We start from the raw sequence: 24,761 nt of genomic DNA on the forward strand, positions 1-24,761 counted from the left end.
TCTGAGTTACCAGAATTGAATTGGATGTTATTTTTATTTTTATTTTTTTTGGTTTTTCAAGACAGGGTTTCTCTGTGTAGCTTTGCGCCTTTCCTGGAACTTGATTTGTAGCCCAGGCTGGCCTCGAACTCACAGAGATCCGCCTGATTCTGCCTCCTGAGTGCTGGGATTAAAGGCGTGCGCCACCACTGCCTGGCAAATTGGATGTTATTTTTTTGGTGTGGTCCATAGGGAAGGGCTACCGCTTCACTGTAGTATTAGGTTTACCAACCCTTCCTTCCATTGCTATAAAAATGACCACAGTTTCCTAATTTATGCTTCTGTAAACCGAGGAACAGTGAGGCAGCTGTTGTATCCTGGCTACCTGGGCTGTACTGGGCGTGGGGAAGCAAATGGGTGCTGTTCTTTAGGAACTCAGACAAGTCCAGCAGGTGCACTGTGATACAGCGAGGAGAGTCTTGACAGAGGTGTGTGCCAGGACTGAGTACCTGGGAGGACTTCAGAATTCGTAAGAAAAGTGAGAATAAACGTGGTGACGAGGCATGAATGACCAGGAGAGGATAAAGATGGTCGAAACTGAAAGAATGAGGGGCCTCAATTTTCAAGGCAGATCTAACGACCCTTATGGACCTCCATCTTCCAAATCCCAAGGAGTGAGTGCAGGAATGGAAAGGGATGATGTTGGAAATACTTGACAGGGACATATATTCATTTATTTACTCAGCATCTAAAAGGTGCCAATCATTTTTCTAGAAGTGAGCTAAATAGACAAGGTCATTGCTTTTAGGCCACACCCTGGAGGGAGAAGCCCAGCAACCAGCAAGTAGACAAATAATTTCCAATAGTGACATGTGCTATGAAGGAAATGTAATGCGGCGATGTGATAGGAATGGCTATTCAGATATCTCTGGCTGAGTGGCCCGGAAGGTCATTTTGAGGAGGCAACATCTGCATTAAGACCGTTGTGATAAAAAGGTGCTACTAACAGGTAGACACAGGAAGAAGAGTCCTCCCTGCATGCTAGGGGACTGAAGTGGAAAAGAGCAGAGTTTAAAGAGCCCTGTAGGCCAGGCTAAGTTACTGAGATTTACCTTATAGCTGAGACACTGGCAGCAGGACACACCCAGACTGCTCTGGGTTAGAAATCTCCCACTGGTCTCATAAAGACAGAAGCTGTATTTCCTCCTCACCCTCACATCTAGAGGTTCCTTGAAGGTCAGGGTAGGCAGAAGATACTTCTCATTACCAAATAAAAAGGTCTTTGGTAGCCGGGCGGTGGTGGCGGCGGCGGCGGCGGCGCACACCTTTGATGCCAGCACTTGGGAGGCAGAGGCAGGAGGATCTCTGTGAGTCGGAGGCCAGGCTGGTCTACAGAGCAAGTTCCAGGACAGGCCCCAAAGCTACACAGAGAAACTGTCTCAAAAAACAAAAACAAAACAAAACAAACAAACAAAAAGCACAAAAAACCAAAAAAGGTCTTTGGTGCAAATACCCAGACTTTTAGCTGAAAAAAGAAGGTAAGAGAAAAGCTTTAAGGGCAGATAGCAGGTAGGGGTGTGTGTGTGTGTGTGTGTGTGTGTGTGTGTGTGTGTGTGTGTGTGTGTGTTTGTGTGTAGGACAGCGTTACCTGAAGGAGTCAGGAGACAATCCATTGCTATCTGAAAGGACCTTGTATGTACTGTGTATTAAGAAGGCTTAGGAAATTGGGAGTGCTGGGGGGTGGGGGACAATCCCAGAAGCATGGATTATTTGTTTGACACTATAAGCAAATGACTGAATGACTCCTGCTGGTCCAGTGCACAGAAGCAGTAATGGGGTGGCAATTGTCACTTGCTAAACTGGTTTTTGCTTAGCTCAGAAAACATCAATAGGGATTCACGGAGGGCTTAACAGGTACTCTCAGCAGGATCTACTTCGTTAGATGAAGTGTGGAGCCTGTGGGATAGTGCCCAGTCTCCTGTCTACAGACAAAGCAGTTTCTAATGCTCATCTCTTCAGGTCACTATACTGTTTAAAATGTAATTCAGATGCTAGAGTGCTTGCCTAGCACATACAAAACCGTGTGTTCAATCCCCAGCATCACATTAAACCAGGAATAGTGCTGTTAATTTGTAATCCTAGCACTTGGAAAATGGAGGCAGGGAGATCAGAAGTAAGTTAAGATTATCCTCAGCTACATGGCAAGTTGGAGGCCAGCCTGGTGTACATGAGACCCTATGTTAACATCCCAAAGCTAAAATAGAACTCATAGAAAGCTGTCTAGCAGTTTCCGCTGCTGAGAAGGACATTTGAAAGATTTCCTTAGCACGGCCTGATGCTGATCTCACTCATCTTGCCACTCTCGTGGACCCCTCTGCCTTCCCATATTGCAGTCAGCCATACTTCACTTGCTGTCCCCCAGTACACTGTCTTCTACTACCCCATGCCTCTGACCAGGCTATGCTGTTGTTATGGGATGCTGCCTTTTCCTGTACAGTTCCTCTTCATTGGGCTAACTTCTGTTCCTCCTCAGCTCAGAAGCTGGAACCTTTCCCAACCCACAGTACTCATCCCCTAACTTCTTTTCCAGCATCTGGGCCTTCAGGTGCTAGCTCAAACAGTTTCTCCTGAATCCTCCCTCATTCATTATTCCAGGCTCCCTTCTTATACACTCTATTTCCCTTAACCACTCCATAAACAACAGCAGCAGAGTGCCTTATCGGTTTACTTCACCATTGTATTACAGCAGTTTAGAAGAGGAATGTTTACTACATAAACGAATTCTTTTGGACTCCCATAACACATGGAGGTTACTTATCCTTACTACAGCACTGTATTACCAGGACCCCACTTCTCTATCTACCCAGTTATCTTGTAAGTCCTTGTCTTCACTTTGCTTTCTATTGCTGTTATAAAACACTATGATTAAAAGCAACTTGGAGAGGAAAGAGTTTATTTTATCTTATACCTCTCAGGTCACACTCCACCACTGAGGGAAGTCAGGGCAGGAAGCTGGAGGCAGGAATTGAAGCAGAAACCATGGAGGAATTCTATTTACTGGCTTGCTCCCCAAGGCTTGCTCAGTCTGCTTTCTTATATAACCCAGGAATGGCACCACCCACAGTGGGCTGGGCCCTTCCAAATCAGTCATTAATCAAGAAAATGCCCAACACATTTGCCCACAGGCAGTCTGATGAAGCATTTTCTCATTGAGGTTCTGGAGCACGAATCTTAACAGGCCTTATTAATAAAAACAAATCCGGAGCCAGGTATTGGGATGAATGCTGGAAGAAACAAGCCACAGCTACCTCACCTTGCCAATTCCTCAGCTGATCCTGTTTCCTCAGACTGGAAGCCTCTCAGTCCTCATCCAGAATGAATCTCAGCTGAACTGTTGCTCAAAAGCCTAAAAGCTTAACCAGCCCTAGTTCCTGGTCCTCATGCCTTATATACCTTTCTGCTTTCTGCCATCACTTCCTGGGATTAAAGGGCTCACTTCCTGGGATTAAAGGCGTGAGTCACTATGCCTGGCTGTTTCCAGTGTGGCTTTAAACTCATAGAAATCCGGATGGATCTCTGCCTCCAAGTGATAGGATTAAAGGCGTGAGTGCCACCATTTTCTGGCCTCTATATCTAGTGGCTGTTCTGTTCTCTGACCCCGGATAAGTTTATTAGGGTGCACAATATTTTGGGGAACACAATATCACAAGGTTCCTCTTCCAAAATGATTCTAGCTTGTATCACTTTGACAAAACCTAACCAAGACACCCCTTGTTGGGAGGAAGACTGTTAGCTCACTGTCTGCCTGGTCCATTGCCTGACTGCTAGGAACTCAAAAAAGCAAAAACAAAACAATATGAAAATCCTTGTTGGATTCAACTGATTTCTCCCCTCCTGGAACAAGCATGAACTACATGTTTAGATTTCAATTTTGGGGATGGGGTAGAAGGGATAAGGGAGGGCATGGTGGCACGGGCCGTAATCTCAACACTTGAGAAGTGGAGGCAGGAGGATTAGGAGTTCAAAGCCAGCCTGAGCTACTTGAGACACAATTTCAAAAGACAGAACAAAAACTACAAACTGATCTTGTTCACTTAATCCTGCAAATGTTTCCCATGCCTGCATCAGAGCACTGGACCGCCAGGATTCCACTCCTCACCACCATGCAAGATCTTGTAGGATTTGGCTCCTGCCTGGTTTTCTGTTCTTATTACTGTTGGGCTTATCCCCATTCACTTCTGCTCAGCACACTAGCCTTGCCTTTGTTTTTTTGAGACAGGGTCTTGTTATGTAGCCTTGGCTGTCCTGGAACTCAGAGATCACATGCCTAGGTTTCCTTGAGTGCTGGAATTAAATGTGTGCTCACACTTAGTGCTCGTTTTTTTTTTGTTCCTCTGGACAGTCCTTCCACCGTGGGGCTTATTCTACAGGTCTCAGCTCAAATATTATCTTATCTTTTTTTTTTGTTTTTTTTTGTTTATGCTTTTTGAGACAGGGTTTCTCTGTGTAGTTTTGGTGCCTGTCCTGGATCTCGCTCTGTAGTCCAGGCTGGCCTCAAGCTCACAGAGATCCGCCTGGCTCTGCCTCCCCAGTGCTGGGATTAAAGGTGTGCGCCACCCCACTGCCTGGCCTTTAGGCTGGCTTTGAATTATCAGCAATCATCCTGACTCAGCCTCTCAAATCCTATGATTATAGAGGTTTGAGTCACCATGCTCAGCTTAAAAATATTTGATTGAGCAAATTAAATGGATAAATGAATGACTACAGTAGCCATTTGTGGCAGAGGGCAGGTCCTGTCATACTTACAATCAGCCGGAAGACTAATATATTGTGATAAAGAAATAAAGAATCTGGCCTGCTGTAGCTGATGAAGGGAGCCAGGATGAAACACGGCTTTGCCGGATTCCAACATCAACTCCCAGAATCTGGGACTCTCATGGCAAGCTCGGCTTGTCTGACTCCAGCCAACCCACAACCAATTTGAACATGGATGTACCAAAAATAGAGACTGCTTTGGGTTCTACCTTATGTCCTACTATATTCAGAGTGCCTATACTGGGACCAGGGGGCATGGGAAGATTCCTGACATACATGTGCCTGTGCTCTATTATAGCAGGCTTGCTTTTTCTTCAAGTTTCTTGGAACTAAGGGAAAAAAAATTGTTGGTGAGCAACAGAAACAATGAATGAAGACAGATGACTCATTTGCTGATGCATCTGAGATCTAAAATGCATTAATTTAATTCAGTTTATAGTACAATGTAACAATTCTTATTTTGATAGCCCTTTTCATACCCTGATGAAAAATCTGAAAATGCCATACAAAAAGAAATTTTAGAATAGTTGAATACACAGAGCCAGGTTTCCACAATAAAGCCCGTTGGAACTTCAAAAGACAGAAAGAAGCCCAGCCTCCCTCCTCCGTCTCTGCCTCCTTTATAATGACGTCTTTTTGGGTGTAATTTTGCTGTTGTCAGCCTTTTAACTTTCTCCCACACAGGTTCTCTACCCAGGCTGTTAGCAACAAAAATATGAACATGAAAGGGGAGGGAAGCATTTGTTTTTATGTACACATCTTTGATCACATCAGAGATGAAAGCGTGCATACCTGCTCCTGCTGCTTTTAAGAACTCACTCTTGAATCAGTTTTGTGAGAAAGATGAACAACATAAATAAAGAGATGCTTCCACATCTTCCCTAAGTGTCAAAGGCCCAGGTTGAACTCACCATTTCAAACCAGTGGTGTTCTGTTGGAGCAGGCCTAGAACAGATGTGTGGGCAGCTCTGCACTGGGTCCTCCAAGTCTCCCCCCCCCAAGCCTTCCCTGTCCCACCTCTTGACGCTGTGCACAAAGACAGAGTGTGTATGGCACAGCAATACACATTTCGATGACTCTCACAAGGGCATAGTCTTGGCATGAAAACTATTCTGAACGTGGCTTTACAATACATTTTAAAAAGTAAAACTGAGCTGGCAAGAAGGCTCAGTGGGTAAAGGCGCTTGCCACCAAATCTGATGAACCAAGTTCAATCCCCAACAGACTCTGCATTTAAAAAAAGTGCAACAGGCCAGGCGGTGGTGGCACGTGCCTTTAATCCCAGCACTCAGGGGGCAGAGCCAGGTGGATCTCTGTGAGTTTGAGGCCAGCCTGGTCTACAGAGCGAGATCCAGGGCAGGCACCAAAACTACACTGAGAAACCCTGTCTCAAAAAACCAAAAAAAAAAAAAGCAACACTGGCTGTCCAGAGACTAAGGGACTATTTGGGCAAAACAGCCATTTGGTTCTGGAGTTGGAGAGATGGCTCAGCCATTAAGAGCACACACTGTTCTCCGCAGAGGACAATTCAGTTCCCAGCACCCATGTCAGGTGGCTCACAACCCCCTGTAACTCCAGTTCCAGGAGGACGCAATGTCGCTGACCTCTTCCAGCATGTGCAGTGGCAAGGCTGGGCAGATGGTTCAGCAGTTAAGAGTATTTGCTGTTCTTGCAGAGGACGCGGGTTCAGTTCCCAGCACCCACATGGTGGCTCACAACCATTTGTAACTCCAGTTCAAGGAGATTAACTTCAGTTTCAGGAGCTCAGATGCTGTCTTCTAGCTTTATCAGGTACAGGCATGCATGTGGCACACACATATATGCAGGCAAACACTCCTGTGAATAAAGTAAAAGTACATAAATCTTAAAAACAAAACAAAACAAAACAAAACAAAACAAAAAAACAACTTCGCTTCTGGATTCTGGTCAATCCGGGTCTCAGTGCTGCTACATTATTAGTATAACCTAAGCCTTTGTTCTCTTACAGAGTGAGGAATATAATAGTAACAGATTCCATCTCAACAGGCTGAGTCAGCTTTACTGGAATATTGAGGAGCTTCAGTCTTCCTGCAGGATGAAGGTTGAGCACATTTAGAGGGGCTGAGGCCAGGTATATGTAGTGGTTAGCTGGTCTGTCTATGACCTTGAAGCACCACCCCTAGAGAGGCAGCAGGTAACTGCTCCACTTGCCTGTGACCTTGAAGTACATACCCCTGGGGCGTGGCCTCTCAAACCCCTAAGACCTGGGGTGCACACAGGCATCCCTCTCTCTGTTTTGTTTTGGATGCTGAGATGGATTAGGTGGAAGAACAGCATGGACCATAGCTTGGCTTTCCAGGAACTTATGATAAATCTCTTGTGCCGTAGTGAGTACTCATCCCCTAATAAATTTCTTGCCCTTTAAGCAGACTCCATGGATTTCTTGCATTAGGTATATACGTACACACACATACATGAGTAGCTACCAGGAAGTTACAGCTATTTCTTTGTGGTTTAACTGGGAGCTGAATGGGTTGTTTTCGACATCTGGGAATATTGTTTGTACAGGTGGTTGGGACAGGTCAGGCTGGGGCCAAGCAATTTTTTATGGCTAGGGGCTATTGCCCAGTACAGCCTGATTCAGTTCCTCATGACCTGAGGCTACTCTCCAACAACAAGGACACAGGAAACAAGAGTGGTTAGTTTTCATCATTCAGGGTAGTAAAACAATTACTATTGTAGGATGAACTCATTAATACATGCATTTTAAGCTTTTATGACTGCTCAGGCTGAGACAGTGCAATGAATTAGTGATTCTCAACTCTGGCTTAGACACCAGAGTCATCCTGAGAGACTTTAAAAAATGCTAGATCCCTCCTGAAGATCTGAATTTGAGCTGCTGGATGTGGGGCCCAGGTATGTGCTTTAAAAAGCTCACCTGCTGATTTAGTTGAGGATGACCTAGCTCTACAGACATGAGGAAAACATCCTGCTGCTACCTAAGCTGACAGAGGACTCTCATCCAAATCTAGCCTCTCTTGCTGGTTCTCCTGAGGGCCGGCTAAGAGGCCCTTTGGTCTTTTCTTTTGGGACTTGATGGAAGGTGACAAGTGACCACTTTTTTTGGGGGGTGGGTGGGTGGGTTGTTGTTTTTTGAGACGGTATCTCCTGTAGCCCAGGCTGGCCCTGAATTCATGATCCTCCTGCCTCTACCTCCAAGCGCTGGGCTTACAGGTGTGAGTCAACACACCAGCTCAAGATTTCGCAACTTTTACTACAAGCTGCAGAACTGGTTCTTGTTCTTTATCACTCTTGAATTTCACTTCTCATTCTGCCTTCCTTAGGGTTGTGGGTGTCTCAAAGGCAGTAACATCCAGGAAAGCGCTTTGTAAATTGTGAATCTATTTGCCAGCACGATGTAGGCAAATAATAAGTGTTCATGATGCAGAGCTTCTGTAAAATGGTCTTTGCTAGTTCATCTTTATTGACATTTTGATATTACTGTTTCCTTTTTTAAACCCCAAGAACAATTACATTAAGAGTTTAAGAAAAAAAACAGCACAGTTTAGGTTAAAATCCTGGCAGCTGCTAGGAGAGGCAGAAAGAAGTAGCTTATTAAAAGAGGCACAAGCACTCCTAAGAATGCAACTGGGTAGTGAATAAGGAGTCCCAAGGTCAGTATTACTGTTCCATTATATCCTGGACTCTTGCTGATTGACCCGTGTTTTTCTTAGTGCAGCATAAATAAACCTTGTGTGTGAACAACATTCAGCAAGGTAAAATCTGACGAACCCAGATGCCATCAATTGACATCAGCAACCAAGTCTGTGGTTTAAATGCCTGGTTTCCCTCCTTTACCCAGGGCCCTTCATCCCGTCTACAAAGCTCTTATTTGTTGCCGTACTGGGAAGCTGATCTGTGTTAGGCTTGTACTCTGCCATTAAGGTAAATTCCTCGCATCACCCCGCCCCCTTCTTTGTAGGTCAGTTGTTCTTGAATTCATAATCCTCCTGTGCTAGCCTCCTGAGGGCTTCGATTACAGACAGGAGTGCACCACCATAGCCATTTCCTTTTTTATCCCTCCCTCCCTTTCTGAGACAGGGTCACATTTATATCCCTGGGTGTCCTGGAACTTTCTAGGCAGACCAGGATGGTGTTTAACTCACAGCAATTCTCCTGCCTCTGTGTCCTAGGATTAAAGGTAGACACCAACAGCCAGCAAAAATATTATTGTTGAGACCAGGTCTTGCTATATAGCTCTGAGCTTGTGTTTATTCTGCTGCCCCTTTCTCCTGACCCGTGAAAATAGTCTTAATGTTTTTCCTTTTCATTATTTTATTACGTGTATTTGGCTGAATGCATGTCTGTGCACCACAGCATGCCTGGTGCCCATGGAAGCCAAAAGAAGGCATCAGATCTCCTGGAACTGGGGTTACAGACAGTTCTAATTTGCTATGTGGGTGCTGGGAATTGAACCTGGGTCCTTTGGAAGAGCAGTCAGTGCTCTTAGTCACTGAACTATCTCTACAGCCCCTACAAATAGCTTTAATGTGTATTTTATGTTCCATGGACTGTGCTGAATTATGGGGAGAGACTGAAAAACAAACATCAACAAACCAACAACCAACCAATCAAGCAGACAAGACAGTGTCCTTACGAAGGACCCTCCAATGGAGGAGAAGGCAAACTGCTGATGTGGGGCTGGCTCCATAGGTAAAGGGCTGGCTCCATAGGTAAAGTGCTTGCCGTGTAAGCACGAGGATGTGAGTTTGGATCCCCAGCACCAACATGAAAGTTAGGGGAGGTAGCATCTCTAAACCCAACCCTGGGGGTGGGGTGGATACAGGTGGATCCCGGGAGCTCACTCTCTAGCTAACCCAGTTAAATAGCAAATTCCAGCTTAAGTCAGAGACTGTCTCAAGAAATAAGTGGAGGGGCCAGTGGACATCTCAGCAGGTAAAGGCTTGACACCAAGGCAAAGGTCTGTGTTTGATTTCTAAGGACTCATACCACAGAAGCAGAGACCTGATGCCCCAAAGTTGTCTTCGACTTCCACACATGCACTGTGGCACAGCTCTCTCTCCCCTCAGAATAAAATGAATGAATGAATGAATGAATGAATGAATGAATAAAATGCCTGACTTCCACACATGCACTGTGGCACAGCTCCCCCTCCCCACAGAATAGGATAAATAAATGAATAAAATGTAACTTAAAAATATAAGATAAAAAGTGAGAAAAGATGCCAGGTAGTGGTGGTGTACACCTTTAATCCCAGCACTGGGGAGGCAGAGGCAGGTGGATCTCCGAGTTCGAGGTCAGCCTGGTCTACAGAGTGAGTTCCAGGACAGGCTCCAAAGTTACACACAGAAACCCTGTCTTGAGAAACCAAAAGGACTATGTACTCAAAATTATGATTTTATATGTCACAGGTAGGTGATAGAGGTTGCAACTTTAGATACAGCAGCTGAAAGGAAGTCTCGCTTGAGAAACCTGAGCAAAGACCTGGCAGAGACAAGGGAGTGAGTCAGGATGGTATTCCAGGCATTCTAGGCAGAGAGAAAAGGCCCTTAGGCGAGAGCCTACTCTGGAACAGTAAAGAGGCCACTGTGTCAGAGAAGTGTGTGGGGGCAAGTGAGCTCTGGAGGCCCTTATAAGGATCCCGGCTTTTGCTCTGACAGGTGAGAGCTACTGGAGGTTTGGGGCAGAGCTGGGGACAGTATCGGACGTAAGTTTTACAGGATCACTCACTCAGGCTAGATAGAATGAGTAAGGCGAGGGGGAGGGAGACAGGTTAGGAGTGAAACTCAGGCAGAGATGATGATGGCCGACTCGATTCATGACGGTAGCAGTGGAGATGGAGAAAGGTTGGTGGATTCTGAGTATATTCTGAAGTAGTCAAGTAAAAACATGCGAGAAAGAAGTCAAGGATAATTCCAAGATTTATTTTTTTAAATACATTTTATTTTATAATTATGAATGTTCTGTCTGCATATATGTATGTGTACCACATCTGTGTCTGATGCCTGTGGAGGTGAGAAGAATGTATTAGATCCCTTGGAACTGGGCTTATGGATGGATGTGGATTCTGGGAACTGAATGTAGGTCCTCTGTCAGAGTAACACACGCTCTTAACTGAAGAACCACCTCTCTAGGCCCCACGCCAAGGTTTCCGGACTAGAGTTTCTAAGGTAATGACGCCTGCAGTGGGGTAAGCAGGTTTGGGTCGTTATCAGAAAAGCAGTTTTAGATACGTCGTCATGTAAAGTTTGACATGCCTAAATGCCCATCAGAAGCCAAACGCAGAGAGCTCTCAGAGACCGGAATATGCTGAGTCTCAAATTCAGGGAAAAGATTTAAGGCGGTAATGTAATCCTGGACTTGTCAGCAAATTTATTGTCAAGTCTAGATAAGGTCATCATCAATGGCTTGACAACACATAGAAAAAGGCAGCTATGGGGCTCCAGGATACAGCAGTTCTTAAAGCTTTCTGAACTCAAGATCCCTTCAAGCTACTTTTCTTGTTTATTTATTTCCATTACTTGATGTTAACCACGTCTGGGCTGGTGCGACGTGAACCAGACTGGCCATAAACTTACAGCAGCGCTTCCTCAGTCTCCGGAGTGCTGTGACTACAGGCACATACCACCAATTCTTTCCATTCTTTTCAAGTTTATTTATGTGTGTGTGCACATGTGGGGGTCAGAAGACAACCTTTGAGAGTCACTTCTCTCCTTCCAGGAGGGCCCTAGATGTCCTGAAACTCTGTAGGCCAGAATTCAGAGAGCTACCTGCCTCTCCAAGGCAGTTTTTAATAATAAAGTTTTAAAAAAAGGTTTTGAGCCAATGGACTTTTTAACTGTTTTATTACTTTGAGCAAACAATAATTTTTTTTTTTGAGAAAAGTTCCTTCTAGTAATCCTCTTGCTTTAGCCTCCTAGGTACTAGGATTCTAGGTAGGCCAAACAAATATTTATTATGTGATTATTATGTTGACATAGCCACCTGAAGTAAGGGGAACACAGAACCACTGTAGTCAGAGGAGACAATGGGAGTCTGTCTTAGTTGGGGTTTCTATTGCTGTGAACAGACACACCATGGCCATGGCAACTCTTTTTTTTTTCTTTCTTCTCTGTGTGTAGCCCTGGCTATCCTGGAAGTCGCTCTGTAGACCAGACTGGCCTCAAACTCACAGAGATCCGCCTGCCTCTGCCTCCTGAGTGCTGGGATTAAAAGCGTGTGCCACCATGCCCGCCAATGGCAACTTTTATAAAAGAAAACATTTAATGGAGGTCTGCTTACAGTTGAGAGGTTCAGTCCATTATCATCATGGTGTGAAGCATGGCAGCATGCGGGCAGACATGGTGCTGGAGAAGGAGCTGAGAGTTCTACATCTTGATCCGCAGGCAACAGGAAGGAATCTGTTTCCACACTGGGGGTAGCCCGAGCATGGGAGACCTCAAAGTCCACAGTGACACATTCCCTCCATCAAGACAACAAAGCCACACCTCCTAATAGTGCCACTCCCTTCGGGGGCCACTTTCTTTCACACCACCAGAGTCAAAACCCCAAAGGTAGAAACAGAATAGAATGTAGTTGGACAAGAATGGCCTTTTAAATTTTCCTTTTGTAGTGCTGAGGATTGGACCCAGGGCAGAGCAGGTAAGCACTCTATCACCGAGACATCTCCAACCCACTTCTCTTAAAATTAAAATTGATCTTACTGATTATTATTGTGTGTGTGGGATATGTGTGCGGGTGAATATGAAACTGCACCAGAGTGGAAGTCAGAGGTCAACTTTGTGGCCTTCATTCTCTCCCAACTCAGGCTGCCAGGCTTGCATTGTTGGTAGGGGGCAAACCCTCTGACCCACCGAGCCATCTCCCAAAAGGCCAAGCGTAATGGTGCAGGCCTATAATCTCAGCAGCTGGGAGGTGTGCAGGAGGATCGAAAGTTTAACGGAAGCTGGCACTGGCCACCCAGCCCTGCAACCTGAGTTCAATCCCCAGGACCCACACGGTGAGAGAAGGGAACCACAAATCGTCCTGATTTCTACACAAGCACAGAGCATGTGCATCCCCCCCCCACCCCCGCCCAAATGTTTAAAAACAAAACAAAACAAAGAAGTTTTGGGTTATTCTTGCCGACACAGCTAGTTCGAGACCAGCTTGACCTACGTGAGACCCCACCTCAAAAATAAAATAACAAAACCAAAACAAACAGCACAAAACAAAAACAACAACAACAACAACAAAGTTTCTAAGAGTGGGATTCCCGTTCCACTCTCCTCGGGGAGAGCAAGGGGGTAGGCTGCCCCCTCTTCTGGGCGCCTCGGACTAGGGCAATAGGGTGACACTCGCCCCGGGAGTGAGCCCAGCGGGCCCCCGCGTCACCACGCCGGGCCCTGGGAGCCGGACGGGGCGGGGCCTCCCGGGGCCGCGCCCCGAGACTCACCTGAGTCGGGAGCCGTGACTCACCTGCCCTCCGCCCGCCCTCCCCGCCCGCGGGCTCTTCCCGGAGTCGCCGCCCCTCCTTCCCGTCGGGGGGGGCGGGTCCGGACGGCGCGCCCGGAGGCCACACGAAGAGGACCCTTGGGGGTCCCGGCGTGGAGCGGCCAGGCACCCCTCGGGGCGGGAGGCTCTCCCGGGGCAAGGCGCCGGCCGCGGCAGGCCGGGACGAGCCGGGGTGGAGGCCGCGGGAGGCGCCGGGAAGAGCGCGCGGAGGGAGGTGCCGGGAAGGGCGGGCGCGGCGAGGGGCGGGCCGGGGGCGGGGGCGCAGGGCGGCCCATTTCCTCCTGGGAGCCGGACGGGCGGGAGACAAAGCGGCGGCCGTCGGCTTGGCGCCTCCGGAGTCGTCCCGCGCTCGCCTTCGCTCGCCGCAGGTAACTCTTCGGACCTTCCCCGCGGCGCGCGCGGGGCCCCTGGTGGGGCGCGCGGGGGGCTGTCCTCAGGCCGGGGTCCCCGGGGGACGGCGCCGACTCTTCGGCGGCCGCCGCCCTGGGGGAGCGTCGGGCCCAGGGTGGCTTCCCGGAGCAGCCTGGGCCTGGGCGGGCGGAGCCGGACGCTCGGAGAGCGGAGCGACGGCCGCGGCGCTTCCTCGGAAAACTTTCTCCCTCTTGCTAAACTTTGTTCCCCGGGCGAGGCGCGCGCTCGCTCGCTCGCTCGCGGGGCCGGCGTCGCGCCTCCCTCGGGCCGCCTCCCCCACTGGGAGGGGACCGCGGCGGGTCCCTGGCCGTCCGGCGGCGGCGGCGGTGGGGTGGGTGGTGGTGGGACGCGATCGTGCCCCGGATTGGTGCCGGCCGCTCCCCTCCCCCTCCCCGCTCTCGAGACTTGGGGCGTTTGCGGGAGCGGAGGTCCCGGGAGCTGGCGTTCCCAGTCCGGCCCGCGGAGTCCCCGAGTCCTAGCTTCCTGTTCTCCGGGCGCTCCGGTCCTCCAAGGTGCGCCACGCCCGTGGGGACCTGTGGCGAGGAGTTTGTTAATCCCGACTTTCGAATTTACTCAGCCGCCTGCGCTGCCTCCTCACTCGACTGACTTCACGCTCGGTTTTCAGGAGTGGCGTCACAGTCTTGTCACTCACGGAGTTTGTGTTACCGAGAGCGGGTCTCGCCATACAGTAGCCCAGGCTAGCCTGGAACGCTCGGGCTCCCTGCCTCAGCTTCCCGAGGGCGGGCATTGCAGGCGTGCGATGTCAGTGCCCCGCCTTTCACTGTAAAAGGAACGTGTGTGTGTGTGTGTGTGTGTGTGTGTGTGTGTGTGTGTGTCTCAGATCGACGGTTGATCTCTCTTACGTTCTTCGTCTTCATAACATTTTTTTCTTCTCAAAACATTTTTATGTCTTTTGTATACAATTCACAATAATTTATAATGTAAACTTAGGCTTACATCACTGTATTGTGTATTGTATCTTTATGATATGTTTTTGAAGAGGATATTTTGTGCGTAGCACTGATTTTTTTAAAGACTACAGGTGGATGTTACTTTAAGAAACGGAATTTGTTGTTTACAAAAGGATGGACTGGGGAAATCATTTGAAGCCTCTGCTCAGTTGTTTATATACATCCTGACTCACTAAGTTAGAAAATAGGTTTTAAAAACCCTCTTTCTTTGAGGACCGGAAACTTCTCTAGTGTCTTACCCTTTTTCCCAGACTGGATCTCACTATGAAGCCCAAGATAGCCTAAGCTTCTTGAGTGCCGGCATTCAGACGTGTGCCATACGTAACACCTGTCTGGGTCAAATTGTGTATAATGCAAACGACAGACACTTGGACTAGGATGTTAATACGTCTATGAGAATAAGTCTGGGAGTTCTGGAAGGTGGGGGGCCTTTGAACTGGATGAACTGGACTTCACATGAGTTGAAGTCATGTGACAAAGTAGGGAAAAGCAGAAAAGGCCATGTAAGTGGGGTATCGTAATATTACTGTTTTTTTTCTCTTTACTCTTCACTCGCTCCTTTTCCTGCATGTGATTATATCCTGAGTACATTGGTTTTCAGTACCAGTTGTGTGATACTGCCTCCATTCCCATCAGAAACATTTTATATATTGATTAGAGATGAGGGGTGTCTTTTTTCCCCTAGTTGAGATTCGCTACCTTGTGCCTTCTATCAGCTGCGTGTCTCTCCCCCCACCCCCTTTGGGGAAACAAATCTAGAGCCTTGTTCATGCTAGTCAAATGATCTACCATTGAGCTGCACATCCCCTTCCTCTGCCGTCAACCTTAGCTGCTAGCATCCAGCTCCTCATTTTGAGTGTAAGATGTTTCTCCTGAGCCACATGGGTCTCCTTGTATATCCCACAGCTTCTCAGACTACCCATATCTGAAGTGAGACTTAATGCTGTTTCAGAGCTCTAAACCAGATGTGGAGAGCCAGAGTAACTGGTACCAACGGTCTTGAAGTTTTTTAGAAAGTCACATTAGTGACAGCACAGACCGCCCCTCTTGTTGAAGGTGGTGATTAAGTGTACTGGCTAAACCTAGACAGGAATAAAGGAATAGTGTCCCTAACAGGTGTCAGTGGCCTGAGTATTGGCACAGTATTTGAAGCCTACAGGTTTAGAGGCAATCTTTGTATTGTGAGTACTGAAGAAGGGAGGTCTCACCTAAGGTTGTCAGGGAAGGCAAAGGCCAGGTCACAGATGGCCATGTTTAAATTTTATTCTAAAGCTGTAAGAAGCCATTGTAGGGCCTTTCATGATCTGAGCAGCTTTTTATTTCTTGTTGGTGCTTAGAGATTTGAATTTGTGCGTGTCTAAAAGCAGGGAGTTGAGTGAGGAAGGTCATGTGGGTAAAGGTGATTAGGATGAGTGGAGCTGTGTTTTGGAAAGGACCGAAATAAAGATTGGTTTGGGGGTGGGGTCCAGGCATCTTGGTAAAGTTGGTTTTTAAGCATTGAGATCTCAGTCATGTCTCAAGCATTTCATTTCTGGTAGCAAACTGTGCTAAGTTTTCTTAGTAACTTTGGTTTGTGCTGTACCTTACTGATGTTCCTATCTGCCATCTCTGCTGGAAAGTGAGCCTTGTAAACCTATTCAAGGCTTGGTACCTGGCTAAGAGGGCCAGTTAAGACGCAGTATTGAATGAAGGAGGAAAGGTCTTTCTGGAGTCTAGCTTATGGTGGGTCACTGACAGGTGAGGCAGCTACTACAGTCAATCACATTGCTGCTTTGGGCAACACGAACTTTCTTCAACTTTCTCCCGTTTCTGTCTTTCTTCCCAGATCTCATCAGTGACAGAGTCCTCTCTAAAGTGTTTCATTCACATGCTTTTCTGGTCACATTCTTTGCTTCCACTCCAGTTTTAGACTTTTCTTGAGTGGTGGACCACTCAGTAGTATCTCAGTAAGCTGTTTAGTTGCTCGTCCTTATTTATTCATTTAGCAAAGGGTCTTGATTGAATTGAATGACCTTCCTGCCTCAATCTCTCAGATGCTGGATTACAAGTGTGCACCACCATGCTTGACTTTGCCTTCATTTTCTTTCCCCTGTGGTTTTCCTTTTGGACCATGTTGCTTTTTCTTAACCACCTGGCAAACTTACTATTTTTTTGAACTCCCGGGGTTTTCTCTTGGTGCTCAGTGTTTTGGTCTCTTGTACAGCTTCTGTAGTTGTATCTTTTATGCTGTTTGGTAAATATTTTCTGTGGATGACCTCCTCCAATCTGTCATTTCTTGGAAGTGGGGTGTGTGTGTCTAGATTTTATCTTTTTACTTTTATTCTTTTTTATTTCTTGAGACAGGGTTTCTCTGTATAGCTTTGTAGCCTGTCCTGAAACTCACTCTGTAGTCCAGGCTGGCTTCGAACTCATAGATATCCACCTGCTTCTGCCTCCTGAGTGCTGGGGTCAAAGGTGTGCACCACCACTCCTGGCTTAAGGCTTTATCTTTAATAGTAAGCCTTTTTGAAGTTGAAATACAATTAGAGAAAAATTATGAGCCCTGTTCATGAATTCTTATAAACTTAACACCATGTATATTCACGAGACAACAAATTGTTAGCATCCCAAGAGTTCCCACTAATAGTTGACTTTATGTGCCCTTCTGCCTCTGTGTTTGTTTTAAAACCAAGTCATACTGTGCTGCTCAGGGTGATTGAGCTCTTGAAGTTCCTAAAAGAAAAAAGAAAGCCCTTGAAAAAAATACACATCTTAAGCCGGGTGGTGGTGTCGCACACCTTTAATCCCAGCATTTGGGAGGCAGAGGCAGGTGGATCTCTGAGTTCCAGGCCAGCCAGGTCTACAGAGTGAGTTCCAGGCCGGTCAGGGGCACACAGAGAAACCCTGTCTCCCCCACCTCGCCTCAACAAACAAAACCACATTTTATTATTTTGTGTTTGTGTGCACAAGTGTGATGGTCAGAGGACACCTTGGAGAAGTGGATTTTCTTCTTCCAGTATGTGGGTCCCAGTGATCCTGCTGAGGTGGTTCCGCTGGTGCCTTTACCTGCTGAGCTACCCTGGCAGCCCAAAGCGTCCACTCTTACTTTTGAAACTCCAAACTGTGTAATCACATAGTGATTAGTTCTGGTTAGTCTTAAGGTGGGATTCAAGATCTTCTAAATTCTAGCTTTTACTTAAAATGTCAGACCAATTTTCTTTCATTAATTTTTTTTTCAGGGTGGGGGCTGATGTAGTGGCTCATACTGCAGAGGCAGAATTGAATTCAAAGTCAGCCTGATGTACATAGGGAGTCCCAGGCCAGCTAAGGCTGTGTGTGTGTATTAAGATTCTGTCTCGCCGGGCGGTGGTGGCTCACGCCTTTAATCCCAGCACTCAGGAGGCAGAGCCAGGCGGATCTCTGTGAGTTCGAGGCCAGCCTGGACTACCAAGTGAGTCCCAGGAAAGGCGCAAAGCTACACAGAGAAACCTTGTCTCGAAAAACCAAAAAAAAAAAAAAAGATTCTGTCTCAGAGCAAATTTTTTTCAGTAATTAAATTTATGATTTTGTGCATGTACACACACACACACACACACACACACACACACACACACACACACACGACAGCTTTTGTGAATTGGTTCTCTCTTTCCACCATAGGTTTATAGGTTTCCTGGGGATCTAACTTAGGTTGGCAGTCTAGTTAGTAACTGCTTTTACCCAATGAACCATTTGGAGGCCTGTAGTTCTTGTTTTTGAGACAGTGTCTCAGGTAGCCCAGAATGGTCTCACCTTTTATGTAGCTGCAGATGACCTTGAACTTCTGAAACTCTGGTCTCAAGGACCTGAGTGCTGGAATTACAGGATCCATCACCAGGTTTATGTGGTGTCGGGGATCAAACTCAGGGCCTCTTGCATGTTAGACAGTTACTTACTAACTGAGCTGTACCTTTGGCCCCCAGACTGATTTTCTGTGGTAAATTGTTCAAGACAGTGTTTCTCTGTGTAACAGTCCTGACTGTCCTGGAACTCGATTTGTAGACCAGGCTGGCCTTGAACTCACTGAGATCCGCTTGCCTCTCCTTCCCAAGTGCTAGGATTAAAGGCTTGTGCCACCACTGCCTGGCTCCTTTAGAATTTTTACTTTATGTGTATGTGTGCACCTGACCGTATGTCTGCATCATATGTGTGCAGTGTCCATAGAGAGGTCAGAACAGGTGTTTGACCCCCTGGAACGAGAGTTATAGACAGTTGGGAGCCATCATGTGGGTGCAGGGAGCTGAGTAGGTGTTTTGTAGTAAGACGTGCACAACTGAATTTACCTGTGTGTGTGTGCTCATTTACTCTAAGTCAGTACACATTATTATGCAGTCTTCTGTCTCTAGGGCTGTTTTCACCTGTCCAAAGTGAATTCTGTACTCTGTAGCTTTTCATTCACCTTTCTCTGGATCTTGGCAGCTAACCATTCGGTTTGTCTCTTTGAATCTGACCATTTTTTTTTTTTTTTGTGACCTTCTCTTTTCCTCGTTTTCTTTTTTTAAATTAAGTTTTAAAATTCTATGTGTATGGTTGGTTTGCCTGCATGGATGTCTGTGCCCCATGTACTTGGTGTCCATGGGACAAGAAGAAGGTGTTGGATTTCTGTTGGGAGCATAAAGGTCCTTGCGCTCACAGATAGAACTAGGGAAACCAGAATGTTAAGCATTAAGGGTTGTATTTTGAAAGGAAAAGATGTCTAACCTGTTTTCTGCCTAGAATGCTGGGAATGGTGGCTAATAGCTTAGGTGATCCTTGTGCTATCTGTAGGGCCAGGCCATACTAAGCTCCCATAAGTAGGACCAGAGATTTTTTTTATTGTCTAGGTAACTTTTGTGTTACTTGTATGGCCAGGGGTGCCCCAAGCTCCCACAACCAGAACCAGAGCTGGCTAGTAGCCCAGATGACTTCTGTGTTGCTTGTATGACCAAGACCACACCAGATCCTCCCCCAGGCCCTTAAGATAACACTTGTAGCCTATTTCTAGAACCCATCTTCATGAAGAAGTGACTTGTACTCTGAGAAGAGTTTGGATGTAATTATGCTTCCTTGTTTACAAGGCATTGTGTGACACCAAGAAACTTTTATTCTAAATTGTACTGTATTTAAATATGCCTCCAATAAACTAGCTAGTATTAGACTCCAGAAGTTTGAACCAACCGGCTCCTGAGTTGTATTGAACTGGATTTTCTTCTTCTTCTTTTTTTTAAATTTATTTATTTTTATTTTATGTGCATTGGTGTTGTGCCTGCCCGCATGTGTGTGGGTGTCAGATCTTGGAGTTACAGACACTTGTTAGCTGCTATGTGCTGGGAATTGAACTCGGGTGCTCTGGAAGAGCAGTCAGTCAGTGCTCTTAACGGCTGAGCCATCTCTTCAGGATTTCCTTCTTGTCCCATGTGGATTGTTGCTCTGTTGGCCCTGGTGGTTGCAGAAACCTTCCAAAGATTTCCCTGAAATTGGCAAGAGTTAAAGACCTCTGTGAGCTACCACGTGGGTGTTGGGAATTGGACACACAGGGTCTTACACATTCTAGGCCAGAGCAATACCACTGATCAAATCTCTAGCTTGGACTTTAAAAAAACAAAACAAAACAAAATTTTTTTTTTTTTTTTTTTGTAATGTGCTTAAGCTGTAGGTTTTTGTATATTCTTTTGTTGTTGCTGCTGTTTGTTTTTTGAGACAGGGTCTCTTTCTATATGCCTGGCCATACTGGAACTCCTTATGGAGATATATGCCCGCCCTTGCCTTCCTCAGTGATAAAGAATATATATATTCTGCAGCGTAATCCCATATCAGAGAAGTGATCTGTAAATACTTTCTCTGCTTGTCGTTTTACTTTCTGGTGATTGTGCTCCTTTGTTACAAAGTTTATAATTTTGATGATGTATAGTATGTGTTTTTGTTTCCTCTACTTTTGGAGTCATAGCTAAGAAATCATGAAATCTAAAGACTATTTCCCTTAGTGTTTCCTTTCCACCCCTCTCAGCTAAATGGTGAGGAGATGGTGAGGGCAGAAATTGTGTTATTCTAGCCACTTTACCTCTGTTCAGTGAGCATTGAAGTTTAAAAATATGCTGGGCGGTGGCGGCGCATGCCTTTAATCCCAGCACTCTGGAGGCAGAGCCAGGCGGATCTCTGTGAGTTCGAGGCCAGCCTGGGCTACCAAGTGAGTTCCAGGAAAGGCGCAAAGCTACACAGAGAAACCCTGTCTCCAAAAACCAAAAAAAAAAAAAAAAAAAAAAAAAAAAAACCAAAAAAACCAAAACAAAACAGACCCTAAAAAAAAAAAAAAAACAAAAAATGTAATTGCATTTCCTTTCCTTTTATTTTGAGACTGTTTCTCTAACTCAGGCTGGCCTTAGACTCAGTGGCTATTCTTATCACCTCAGTTTCCCCACCATACCTGGTTCAATAATAGAATTCTTAATTTTTTAAAATTTTACTTGTGTGTATATGTGTGAATGTATGCACACTGTGTGTGTGTGTGTGTGTGTGTGTGTGTGTGTGTGTGTGTTTGTGTATGTGTGTATGTATAGGTGCTCACAGAGGCCAGAAGAGGGTGTCCAGTCCCTTGGAGCTGGAGTTACAGGCATTTGTGAACTGCCCAATGTGGGTGCTGGGATCTGAACTCTGGTCCTCAATGATTGAGTAGCAAGTGCTTTTAACTACTGAACCATTTTTGCATCCCCTTAGTATATAGTTCTTCTAAGGTTAAACTAAACAATGGAGTTAGGATTTAGTGATGAAGTATTTCTTGTTGCTAATTTGTCATTGATTATATGTCTGTTATCTGATGAATTAGATAGTATGCTCTTCAGAGTTTTTAATCTTGTGAGATTTGGCCTCATAGTTTGAACTTTGTCATCTGTCTAATGAATAAGATGATTTATAAAGGGTGTTTATTTTAACTTCTGATGTGATAAAATGCTAATATAGTCTTTCTGTTACGCAGTGCTGGACAAGCTGTATTTTTATCCATATAAAGTGGCTTTTCTTAGGGGCGAATCAAATTTATCATTTAAATATTACTGTGTTGCTAACTTGCTTTCATTAAAATAATGATAGTATCAATTATTTCGCTAGCTGCTGTGCTAGATGGTAAAGTTCTTCAGGTCAATATGTTCATGTTCATCTTTCTGCTTCCTGTGTACCAGACTTGTTTCTTTGTGCATAGTAGGTACTATTCACTAAATGCTAAGTTACTGGCTTGGGTGATAAAGTGTTGCTGCATAAGTGTGTAAGCGTGAGTTCTGATTCTCAGTACTCATATAAAAAAGTGGGCACACTAGCATACACAGTCTAGCAATAGGAAGAGAAAGGGAGGCATGCATCACCATGCCTGGCTGCTTGTATATCTTTAAAATTTTTTTGTAATTTTTTTTTTTTATATATTGAACCGTCACTACCACCACCACCACACACATCCTCCTGAAGGCAGCATCCCTGTATCTTTTTGGTTTTGAGACAGGGTTTCTCTGTAACAGCTCTGTCTGGCTGTTCTGGAGCTTTGTAGATCAGTTGGCTCCGAACTCCATCTACCTCTGCCTCCCGAGTGCTGGGATTAAAGGGATTAAAGGTGTATGCCACCACTGCCCCGTGCATCCCTGTATCTTAATGACCTTTCATTAGACCTTACCTTTTAAATAAAGATCTACCCTCCCCTTTTGAAGATAGAGTCTCACTATACAGTTCAAGCTGGCCTTGAACTAATAATCCTCCTGCCTCAGTCTTCTCAGTGCATAGTAGAGTGCTAGGGATTACAGTCATTGTCACCATGCTGGGGACTTACACACTCAATCCATATGTAAAAGTAACTGAGGATCAGGAAGCACCACACTAACATTCTAATTACCTTCTTCCCTAATGTGATTGCTTCTACATTTTTTAAACCTTGTCTCCCAGAAGAGAATAAAGAGAAAAATTAAGTGGGAGGGGAGAAAGGTATTGGTTCATTACATTTGGGGAGGAATTATATTTAGCTGGAGGAGAACTAGCATTAGCAGAAAGAAGTGTAGTAGTGGATGTTCTTCTGTTTCTCTATCTCCCTGATTAGAAGCACTAATTAGCAATAAGAATACAATTCCTCAGTATCTGGAGGGCAGGACCCTTATTTGTCCACCTGGCAAGCTGTTCCTGTAACATGTGCCTGGCTCGGGGGATAGAGAGTTGCTGCTAAGCAAAGCTAAAATTGAGTAAATTTATCCAGTTTGCATATGGTTCAAGCCTTTCCCTGGAAGTTTTAGGACTTTTTTTTTTCCCCCCTCTCTGAGACAGGGTTTTTCCTGGCTGTCCTGGAACTCTGTAGACCAGGCTGGCTTGAACCCAGATCTACCTGTCTCTGCCTCTTTAGTGATGGGATTCAGGGCATGTGGGACCACATCTGGCTCTAGGACTTTTAATACTTAAGTGTTATAAAGTAGTTAAACCAGATAGATTCTGCCACTGTAATTTGTCTAGGTGATAGGAGTATTGGTGTTTCCTATAACACTGTCTTCCTAACACTTCTTCCAGAACTTTCCTTTTAAAGTTGAGTATTATTACATGGTATGTGTGTACCACATGGTGTGTATGTGTGGAGTATATATGCAGGTATAATATGTGTTCAAGTGCAGTTGTGTGTATGTAGTATGCATGTATGATATGTGTGTAGGGGTGTGTGTGTGTGTGTGTGTGTGTGTGTGTGTATGTACGTACACGTGTGTAGGCCAGAGGGCAACTTTTGGAGGTTGGTTCTTGTTTTTCACCCTTGTTTTGAGGGAACATGCTCTCTTTAAATTCCTTCCTTCCTTCCTTCCTTCCTTCCTTCCTTCCTTCCTTCCTTCCTTCCTTCTTCCCTCCCTCCCTCCCTCCCTCCCTCTCTCTCTCTCTCTCTCTCTCTCTCTCTCTCTCTGTCTCTTTCTTTCTTTCTTTCTTTCTTTCTTTCTTTCTTTCTTTCTTTCTTTCTTTCTTTCTTTCTTTCTTTCTTTCTTTCTGGTGTATGTGTGTGGATACATGCATACCATGAGTGTGGAGGTCAGAGAGCAAATTATGGGGATGATCTGTTTTGTCTCTACAGAGTGTGGGTTCTGAGAATTGAACTCAGACACCAGGCTTGGTGGTTACCCAGTTAACTATCTAGCTGGCCCTCTCATTGTTCTTTCTGTCGTGCTTAATACTCTAGGGTAGCCACCCTGGAGCTGCGGGTAGGTGAGTTTACTTCCATCACTCTGTAGGACTGCTGGGGTTACAGGCACACTTCACCAATTCAACTTGAAGTAGTTCCTTTCTTTTTTTTTTTTTTAAAAACTTAACAATCTTTAATGACAGTTGTGTGTGTGGTGCCTCTACTCCTTCATCTTCTCAGTCGTGTTTGCCCTTCTCCTTTCCTGCTGTCGAGACTTAGCTGTCCTTTCCAGGATCTTTTGGTGGTCTCTGTCCAGCTTTAGCCTGGTGATAGCCACCTTGCTGGGGTGGATGCCCACATGGACAGTTGTGCCATTAGCCTTTTCTTGCTGTACTCGTTCAGTGTAGATGACGTATTTCTTCCTGGACACTTGGACCACTGTGCCAGTCTGCTGGCCTTTGTAGTGTCCTCGGACAACTTGAACTTCATCATCCTTTCAAATGGGTATAGAGCGAACATTGTACTTCTGCCTCAGCTCTTTGGAAAGAGGGGAAGACATGATCTTTCTCCTAATGTGAGAAGGTGCATTGAAATGCTGTTTATGGTTCTTGTATTGGTCAGAAGTCACAGAGGGATTGAACTTCATTTTGGCAGCTGTGATCCAGCGAAGGCTGCAAAAGGAAAGAGGTCTATACGCCAAAATAATTTCTTTTCTTTTCTTTTTCTTTTTTTGGAGCTGAGGATAAAACCCAGGGCCTTGAGCTTGCTAGGCAAGCGCTCTGCCACTGAGCTAAATCCTCAATCCCCAAAATAATTTCTTACATTACATTTATTTTGTCTATGAGTGTTCCTGAGTGTGTATGTATGTGCACTGCATGCAGGTGCCCACTGCAGCCAGGAGAGGGCGTTGGATACCCTAAACTGCAGTTACAGTTGGCTGTCAGCTGCCTGATGTGAGCGTGCGCCCTAAC

The 24,761-nt window shown here is 45.7% G+C and overlaps 1 protein-coding gene across 1 annotated transcript in view; it reads left to right on the plus strand.

Moving 5' to 3' along the window:
* The first annotated feature begins 13,549 nt into the window (after positions 1–13,549).
* Positions 13,550–24,761, plus strand: part of Ctnna1 (catenin alpha 1) — a 131,872-nt gene continuing 120,660 nt past the window's right edge. The window contains 1 exon segment of the mRNA XM_059246026.1: positions 13,550–13,655. The gene's annotated coding sequence lies outside the window, so the exon portion shown is untranslated.

Source organism: Peromyscus eremicus, chromosome 19 (genome assembly GCF_949786415.1).
Source record: "Peromyscus eremicus chromosome 19, PerEre_H2_v1, whole genome shotgun sequence".
NCBI classification, from domain to species: Eukaryota; Metazoa; Chordata; class Mammalia; order Rodentia; family Cricetidae; genus Peromyscus; species Peromyscus eremicus.